At 45.3% G+C, this 9747-nt stretch overlaps 1 protein-coding gene across 1 annotated transcript in view; it reads left to right on the top strand.

The window, feature by feature from the left end:
• Window positions 1-6729: 6729 nt before the first annotated feature.
• SYT8 (synaptotagmin 8) overlaps window positions 6730-9747 on the top strand; it is a 30622-nt gene continuing 27604 nt past the window's right edge. Inside the window, exon 1 of the mRNA XM_074997826.1 lies at window positions 6730-6912. The gene's annotated coding sequence lies outside the window, so the exon portion shown is untranslated. The remainder of the gene's footprint in view (window positions 6913-9747) is intronic.

The raw sequence follows: 9747 nt of genomic DNA, 5'->3' as shown, positions 1-9747 counted from the left end.
TGCACATTCACCCATGCCTTGGGGCACATAACATTTTATTTTGCACAGGGATGGAAAAGTCTAGAGGGAGCACTGCGCCTCACCCTTTCTTTCTTCATGCCACTAAATTCTGCAATACAAGCATATGGGTTTATCTAATGGCCTGTCAACACTCTGGTTTCCAGAGCTGTGGAGATTGGTGGATTCTGAGCTGATGTTATGAGTGGTGGGATATTTTTTAAAAAAATTCTAAGGGTGAGAATGAGGCTTAGAGACATGGCCTGAGATGCTGGTGTGGCCCAATGCTTTACACATGTGAAGTCCTTTGTTCTAATTCTAACTCTTATTCCTTTGTGATCTCAGGTAACTCTACTTGTTTCTTTGCCTCAGTTTTCCTACCTGTAAAATTGTTAAAATTGCTGTTCCTACTTCCCTTACGGTTGGAGGTTTAAACCTCCTGTCCAGCAAAGCACTTGATAAAGCATTCTGAATTCAATGGATCTAGCCCAGGACTGGGCAATAATTTTTGCCAGGGGGCTACTCCATACATTTTGGAGCTGCACATTTCTTATTAATGAAATTACATCACCATCTATTATAAGAAGACCCCATTATGTTCTTTACACAACCAAGTAAATAACATTCATAATAATTAGCTACTCATCTTAGAAAGCAACATAGGTGCGGGGAATTACCAGTTGGAGACATGCTGCAGCTTTTAGCTGGGGCTACTCTGCCAGCCCTGCAGCCAAGGTCCCACCGGCCACTGCCCCACACCCAAGGTTGCGCCAGACAGCTCTGGGGTTCTACTCCTCGCTGTGTGCCCACTCCTAGCTCGGGCAGGACAGGGCAGGGCAGGGTGGGGTGAGGGAGGAGGGAAGAGGGGTGAACTGTCAGGCAAGAGGGGTCTGGCTTTCAGCACCCCCCACTGCTAAATGTATTGCTGTGCCACTGGAAGGCAACACAGATTGCAAATTGTTGTAGCTATTGAAAGGCTACTGCACTGCCTGGCTTCTGCTTGGGCTTCTTGTAGCTATTTAAAAAGCCCACGGCTCCTAACCCCTACCCCAGCAGCAGGATATAAATAGTATGAGGGCCAGATCTAAGTATGAAGTGGACTGTATTTTGCCCACAGGCCATATCTTGCCCACCCCTAATCTAAGGTGCTATGTTAGTGCTATGTACCATTATTGACTCTTTTTCTGAAATGTGTAAAAGAACTAGACTCCAGCTGATGCCTTGTCCTGTTACTTGAAGGTGTCTTCACTTGACCTGCTGAAAGAGCATACCATTTTCCATTTGGAAGACAAAGTAAAAGCCTTTTAGCTTGCCATGGGATTGGTGTGACACACTGTAGTCCCTGATGCGCAGAAGCAGCCCAGCTCTGTGTCCCAGGGCATTCCAGATCAGACTCAGAATGCACAGATGGTCTGGGTAAAGCCAGCAGCTATGGGCAAGTGCTTATTGCTTCTTCTTCACTGAGTGGAGCAGACAAAACACTTAGGTCAGACTGCCTCCCTGCGTCCTCTAGCTTTATGAGGCAACCTAAATCTATCCCTTTTGTTCCAGGCTGTATGAACTGAGCCATGGCTGGGCTGTTTTCAAGCAGAGCACAGATGTGAAAAGATAGTCTTTAGGGTTTCAGGCTCACAGCTCCACCCTTGATTCTTTCACCCTTTCTCAGTTTCTGTTCTTATTTGTGCCTGTTTCAGGAGCTCACATCCTCCCCTGAAATCAGCGTTACCCCACTGCAGCCAATGACTCTGTGCCTCTTTACACCAGCTGGAACTTTGGCTCTGCATGTCACGTGTTAACCACTGGGCATATGTTTATTAGCCACCCTTTTTGAGTTCACAGCTTCTTTAATTTTTTTTTTTGTGGGGGTAGGTTGGTTTATTACAGGTTCTACACATTTGTCCAAATACTGGGCATTTTCTATACTCCTGCCAGCTCTCCTGTCACTGTGGCCTCACTCTTTCTTTGGCACGTCGAATCCTTTGTTAGGTTATTTTTTGTAATCTCTTACCTGTTTCCAGAGGGAGATTAATCTTGTGGTGGAAGGGGGTAATTTATAATAATGGAGATCATGGCTCTGCCACAGGCTTCCTGTGTAACTTCAGGTAAGTCACTTGATCTTCCTCTACCTCAGTTCCCCATCTGTAGAATGTGGACAGTGATAACATTTCCATCCCTCAGAGGTGGTGGGGGGAACACTCAGTCATGCTGTGCTCAGAGGTAGACTACAGCTTGAATGCGTACAAAAGCATCTGTTATGTTTGTCTAGATGTTTGGTCTGGTTCTTGGTTTAATGAATATTTCCTTTTCAGACGTCATGCACACCCCACAAAGTAGCCTTTCATTGTTGCATCCTAAAGTAGTCAGCCTACACTGAGACAGTTTTCTAATATTCCAGAGTCAAATACTGTGGGCCTGATTCTCCTTTTCTGAATGACTGTGTTTGGATTAGAGAAGGACAGAGGCAAAAGGTTTTTTCAGCTGCCTTTTTTGCTCGTTGTGTTCTGGGACTACGTATGGGCCTGCCAGTTTCCCTCTATCGGTTAAAGCAGCCTCAGGGCTGCTCTAGGTTCACTTTGGCCAGGTCTAAACTTACCTGGAATATCAACGGCTGCTGCGCAATTCTAGGTACACCAAGTGCGTACCCAAAAATCGATTTTCAAGCAGTTGATATTTGTCCCTGTCCCCACTGCAGAATGCCAGTGGGAGCGCTCCTCCTGTCAGCATTCCTTCATCCTTGCAGCTTCCGAGGAGCTCCAGGGTCAACACTGACCCTGGAATGATGCGCGAAATGGCACCCCAGAAGATCGAAGCTAAGTGTTTGATCTTCCACGGCAAGTGCAGACCCAGCCTTTGTGTTGCATCTCATATAGCCCTTGGGAAGGAGAGAATGGCCCTAAATTCAGTGCACAGTGGCCACACCCCTAAACAACGCTCCTTCTAATTTTTTCCATCCATGTACAAAATACATTTTGTTGTGTGCACTATCAGTAGAAACACATGGTGCTGGCTGTAGGCACCTGTGGGTGCTCTGCTAATCAACTGGGTGGCATTGAAATCTCTCCTGGGTGGCCAAGTTCTCAGTTTACAGAGAACACTGCCCCTAATTCACACCTTGCACCCAGCCCTGGGATCAGGACCAGAACTGAGCCCTATGCAGGCCCTAGAAGAGGCCTTTCATGCAGAAGTGTTCTGAGGAGGCCATTTCTGCAGCATTTAGGACAACTTTAGACTGACAGGGTGGCATAAAGGTGCTTTAGTGTTATGGAGAATCAGGGTCTGATTATTTAAGTCTTATCTACTTTCTTCTCCACATTTAGCAGAAAATATGTCTTTAACTGGTAACATTTTTGGTCAGGTACACTTTGCACTTATTCATCACTTCTTCAGAGCTTTTTCTCCTTAGCCATGCTTGTTATAGAATGCACTGTGTAGCTGCAGTACTTCTGCACCATTAATAACTGGTTTCTTTCTTTCTTACTTTGGCCCTTGTATACAGCTCAGATTGCTATCTGAGCCTTTCCTCAGATCTCCTTAGCATTCTCCAGGAGTTGTAGGGCATGTGGAAGATTTACTTGCCGCAATCACTTAGGAGGATTTACTTGTCGACACTAGGAGGATAAATCCATTTTAGGCTTGCAAATCCAGCTATGAGAATTGTGTAGCTGGAAATAACTTATCTAAAATTATTTTTTTCCACTGTCCACACAATGTTCACAGAAGAGCTCTCCCGCTGACTTCCCTTGTTCCTCATGACTGCCAGGAGTACTGGGGTTGACAGCAGCTCCATGACATTTCAATTTAGTGTGTCCCCACTAGGTGTGCTAAATCGAACCCCAGAAGTTCAACTGCCAGTGCACTGATCTTCCCATAAGTGGAGATGTACCCCGGTGTGTACAGCAGCTGTTTTTGTGGTGTCCATGCCCTTTTGTGTCCGCACACCTTTCAGCAGAGATTTGCAATCATGCAGGGTTTTTCAGCACTCCATTTTTTTCCACATCAGCCCTATGTAAAATTTCAGTGATGACACAGGTAGGTTTTAAGGTAACTTACGACAACAGCAGCAGTAGTGTGTTAATCTAGCCCGGCTGTATTGCTGCAGCTGGTTCCTGTCTCTGTACATGGGTGGCTAGTAGTGTGACATTGCACTGCATGTCCTGCAGCACGTGTTAGTTTTACACTTTCTTCTGGTTGTATATGTACATATGTATTTCAGTCGTGAGAGAGACTAGCACCCTGCTGTAGCACACCCTTTTGTGATAATGGAATTCTTTGGCAGGGAAGGGATAAGATGAAGTTGTGTTAACAGGAAGATGTGTCCTGCCCAACATGGGCTGACATGTTAATGAAATCCTTGTTCACTCTAATAATACTAAACAGTTAGATGTGGCTTCTATGTCAAGTTATCACTAGAGCTGAGTGAACAATTGTTTTTTTCAGTTCAGGGACTGAACTGAAAAATATGAAAAAAGAATGAGGGTGGTTTTGAAATGAAACTTGTGTTGGTTTGGTTTTCTTCACCAAAATGAAAACAAACAAACACGACTGAAAACCACCTGAAATGCAACACTGGAAGGAAATATGATTTTTCTCCAGGGGGTTGTTTTGTTTGTTTCAGGTGTTCTTCACACTTTTAAAAAATAATCGCAGTAAGTTTGAAATGAAACATCATTTTAAAATGAAAACTTGAAATGGGACATGTTGCAGTGTTTGAAGGCACCTGTACATTTTAGGGGAAAAAAATGAAAAATGTTGGCGGCAACCGTTTGCTAAATTTGACTTTAATTCACAGATAGTTTTGATGCCCCCAAAATGCACGTTTTGGAAAGTTTATTATTTGTTGAAAAAAAAAAAATCTTTCAACTTTAGCTATCACTTGCTTTCTCCCATCAGTCCAATAACCACTAAAACCACTTTAACCTTTTATTAAACCTTTTATTAAACATAGAAAAAGAGAGAGAAAAGAGTTAAAATACAAAGCGTTAAATCACACTTTTCGCTGTTGCTTTGCAAAGGGAGGGCCGGGGGGGAGGAGAAGAAAAGTGCACTATGGGATGCTGACAACATACACACAGAACCACCCACAACACATTTTTGTCCCATCAGATACTGGGAGCTTAACCCACAATGCAAGCAAGCAGCAAGAACTGTGGGATAGATACCCAGAGTTCATTGCTGGCAAAGTCATAACTGCCAACCATAATGGGGATGCACACTGTTGACTTCATGTGCCACTGTGGTCACGAACCTTCAACTTTACAAAATTGGGTGCTACAAAATTGAACTTAACCAATTTGACCTAATTTCCTAGTGCAGACATAACCTTAGAATCATAAACCACATCTGGCTCTGAATTTCATGGCTTGAGCCTGTTTCTGAATATGACAAAGAACCAGCTTAAATTTTTGAAATGTTGTTCTCTAGGCGTTAACATTACATGTCTAAACACTGGTTAAATGCTGTACTGCCCGCATTCCTGCACAACTAAGACCCAGCTTTACCATTTACCATCTGTGAATCTATTTTCTGCACCCCAGCTGATGACTTGCTATCCAAGGATTTCCTGAATACCAAGGTTATAATGGTCCAGAGTTAATAATTAAGCAGACCTGTTTGCTATGAGACATTCTCTTAAATGCTGCCTAGAAGATTACAATTGGCATGATATACAGAGCAAAGCTGACAGAGAAAGGAGACACCCTCTGTGAACTTAAACCCATGAGTCTGATGAAAACAAGTTTGCTGTTTTTTTGACATGCCCAGTGGTCCATGAACTTTGGGTGGATGGATTTATTCTGCTAGAGGGATGTAGTTCACCCACCAGTTTTGAAGAATTAGGCAGGGGGGAACAGGGATGGAGCATGAATTAGGCAATTCATGGTGCTCAGAAAGTGCTGGAAGGAAGAAGGAAGTGCAGGGCTGTGGTGCCCTGGTGTGTAAAAGGCATATGGGTGAGGGGAGCAGACAGGGGGTGGGGTGGGTGTGCAATCTGCTGGTTGCCCACCACGGCCTTAGAGTCACTTCTGGAAATGGCGTATAAGTGTCAGCTGTGCAGAGCTCATGATAGCATCAATCCCATCCACCTCCGGCAAGTAGCGCTGTAGAGCGTGGTGTAGAAATGCTGGCTGTGGGGGAGCTGCTAACAACCCCAGCCCCAAACATCGCAGTGAGGAGAACCCTTTAGCAAGTGTCTGGAACAGAGGGTGGGGGCGTCAGGCAGGGTTCCCTCCATTTTTTTCCATCCAAGGGCAGAGTAAATTTTGTTCTGTGCAGCAGGGTACATGGGGATGTGCACCACCAGTAGAAACACATGCTGCCGGCTGTGGGTGTGCTTCAGATCAGCTGGGTGGCATCTGAATCTCTCTCAGGCGGCCAGCTAAGCACTCAGCTTACAGGGAACACTGATGTCTGGTGTGCTGGCATGGATCAAAATAAGGAAGATCATTAACAGCAAGTGCAATTAAGCTTCCCACTTCAGAGGTTCCTGTCCCCCAGTGCAAACAAGCAGCATGGTAACAGGACCTGTTGCCTTCAGTTTCCTCAGCCTGCTAGCTTGTCCCCTTGCAGAGAGAGTGTCTTGATTTTTGCTTCCTGATCCCACTGGGAGTTCCCTCTGTGGCTTTGTGTGCGTGTGTGCAGGTGCATAGTTTAATGCCTGAGGTGGGGCTTCCTTGAGCCCTTCCATTCGACCTGGTTTCTCAGCTCGCAAAGAAGAATTTCCTGTTTCGACTGCACTGTACCAGACACAGAAGGTGATCCGTGCTGTGAGCCACTGGCTCTGTGTGCTGATCTGAGGCCTAATGGCCCCAGCAACAATGTTCCCTTTTCAGGTTCTGAGGTAGGGAGAGAACCCAGTGTAACCAGGAGAAGGGCTTAGCTGCTGCTCAAGTGGGGCAAAGGGAGGCTGGAAACAAAGAGGTAAGTGGTTTCCCCTTACACAACCTCTACTTGCTTTTGTGGTACAAAATGGTCAAATTCCATGCTCTGTTTAACTGCAGTGACTGTGATAGGAGGTGTAATTGAGACCCCAGTGGGCCCTTAAGCCCCAAATGTATCTCCCTCGGAGACAAGAAGTGTCTTTCTCCTCAGAAATCCCAGAGTGAAGCCAAACTTTATCCCACATGGTCAGCTTAGTGCCTTGTGGCTTGGGAATACTCATCCTTGTGCACAGCAGTCATTTCCAACGTTTTTTGCTGAATAATGTCTCCACAGAATTAGGGGAAGGCCATGGCTAGTGGGCAAGTATGGATTTTTGCAAGTTCCAGCTCTGTTGTTGATAACAGGCACCCACAGGATCAGGAGAATTGTTGTCCAACCTTAGTGTCAGAATAAAGGTATTTCCTATATATTTATTCTGCCTCCAATCAGAAGCATTGCATAGCAAATAGTACTATTGTACAGTGATGGTGCAGCACCTTCCATCTCAATGTGATTCAATGTTCTTTACAGCCAATATATGTACAGCGCTGTTGGAATGCAGCGGTCCCTTGGACTGGCAGGGCAATAACTGTCCAGCATGTAGCATACTGCCTGGCAGGGATGGGGCTGAGGGGGGAGGAGATCTGGGGCAAGAAAATCAGTTCTAAGCCTGACTTCTATGAAAACTCTTGAGGAAGGTTAATAGAAAACCAATAGGACTTTGATGGTTTTATTCAAAATGCCATGTACGTTTGGGGGAGCTCAGCATACTTACCTCGGCAGGATGAAGAGCTGTTATAGAATAGGTTACAAAACAGGAGACAATTTGTCCATTTGAGGAAACATGTAAGAAATATGTGCTACAATGTGACATTTTGTATCTCACTGCATGTTTTATATATCAAAAGGACAGATCCTGCATTGGTGTAAATCAGCATAGCCGCAGGTTAGAACGGTACCAGTCTTCCCCTGCTCACAATCTGACCATTCTGAGCTGGAGCTGTGGGCTGGTCCATGGTACACGCAGCACAACTCCCCGAGAGAGGGAGTGGGTGGGAAGGCACCCATATGGGCAATCTAGAGCAGTCTGAAAGTTGCTCTAATTTACATCAGCTGCCCACGGCACTGCAGGGCTATTCCAACATCTGGGGATGACTGGGGGATAGGGATGCTGTGACTAGGCCCCTTTTTCCATGTGAGCAGAAGTGGGGCTGGTGTAGGAATTGTTATGGCCACTCTCCCTTTGAAGATACCCTGTAAACAAGAAAAGTCCCCATGTAATTGGCTAAGCTGGCTTTAGGGCTGCTTTGAACTTTGAGCAGCTCAAATCAGCCAGGAGAGGCAGAAGTGCTGTGATCTGTGTATGGAGAATGAAAAGCCAGAGTGGGCTTTTATTTGGTGGTACTGCAATGGGGTCTGATTCATTATACCTGGCAGACAGCAGTCTGCTCAAATCAGGGAAAATACCACACCTTTGCTTCGGTTATTAGCGCAACGCGGCCTAATGAAGGATTTGTTCCACATAATCCACTTTTTGCTCCTGTTTATAAATTCTCCACAAACAACTTGTGATTTTCTCCAGGTTATTTGTTACCAAAGCTGTTCTTTGAGTAACGTCTCCAAAGACTTCTTACTCTGCAGCCTGATCGTGAGCACTTTTATTGCAAGTGTTCAATCTTCAAACTCATATTTCTCTAACTGGACACATGGTACTTTCCTGTTACCTGCTCAGATTCATGAGTGGAGATTGGGGGGTGGGATGGAATGTAGGGGAGTTGCCTCCTGCACAAACTACAGAGCACAGGTATTCAAACTGTGGGATATGCCCTCTCTCGGGGGGGCGGGGGAGGGGAGGGAACAGAAGAACATTGTTGGGGGGTGAGTGGCAGTGCCACGTGACTCAGGCCAGCCCTGTACTGCAGGGCTGTTTGATCCAGCCAGTCCCCCCATGGGGGCAGGGGAAGAAAGTGCCACCTTGAGTCCACCTTGACTCCCTCATTAAGTACACTGTAATTGAAATGCCACTAACTAGCTAAATCTGGAAGTTAGACCTGTGCCTCTTATTAATTGTAATAAGCCCTCTGTTCCCCTTTACTGTCTGAACGTTAGAAATCATACTATGCCTCTGCTTGGATTGTATTGTACAAATACATGCAACTGCAGTAAATGTTCTTCAGTTTTGCTTAACATTCCCTGGCTCACCAGAATTTTTACCAGGATCCTAAATGTAAATTATTTCTATTACAGTAGTGCTGAGGTAGGGACTCCATAGTGGTGGATGCTCTACAAGTACAAATGAGAAAGACCCTATGCCAAAGAACTTACGATCTAATAGACAAGTCAGAAAGTGTGGGAGAAAGAGAGAATAGTTGAAATTGAGGCCTGTAACAGAGATTGAATGACTTGCTCAAGGCCACACAGAAAGTCTGTGACGGGGGTGGGGGGGACGCCAACCAAGATATCCTGCGTCATGACCAGGTGTCCTAGATGCAAGACCTTCTAGGAAACTAATTAGTTAGAATATTCATGGGAAATAAACACAGAGGGGCCCTGCAGTGTCACCTGAAATTAATCCAAATACTTGAGAAAAAAATATTGGCAGAACATGTTTTGCAGTATTCACTCATCTCTAGTTACTAGCTAGTCAAAAACTGTCTCAGCATTTATTTGCTTGTGCAGTTTTACACCAGCTGGGGCCTGGTTTAGGGTGTATTTGTACAACTCCGCCCAATTTCTAGATCTCTTTAATACTCAGCTTTGTTGGGGGAGAGCGGCCCCTCCCCTCCAAAATCTGTACCTGTACTTGTGGGTCCTTCCCGGGTGTGTCAATGGATG

This window comes from Carettochelys insculpta, chromosome 6 (genome assembly GCF_033958435.1).
Source record: "Carettochelys insculpta isolate YL-2023 chromosome 6, ASM3395843v1, whole genome shotgun sequence".
Classification (NCBI taxonomy): domain Eukaryota; kingdom Metazoa; phylum Chordata; order Testudines; family Carettochelyidae; genus Carettochelys; species Carettochelys insculpta.
The sequence above is the reverse complement of the archived record's forward strand: the minus strand, read 5'-3'. Positions and strand labels throughout refer to the sequence as shown.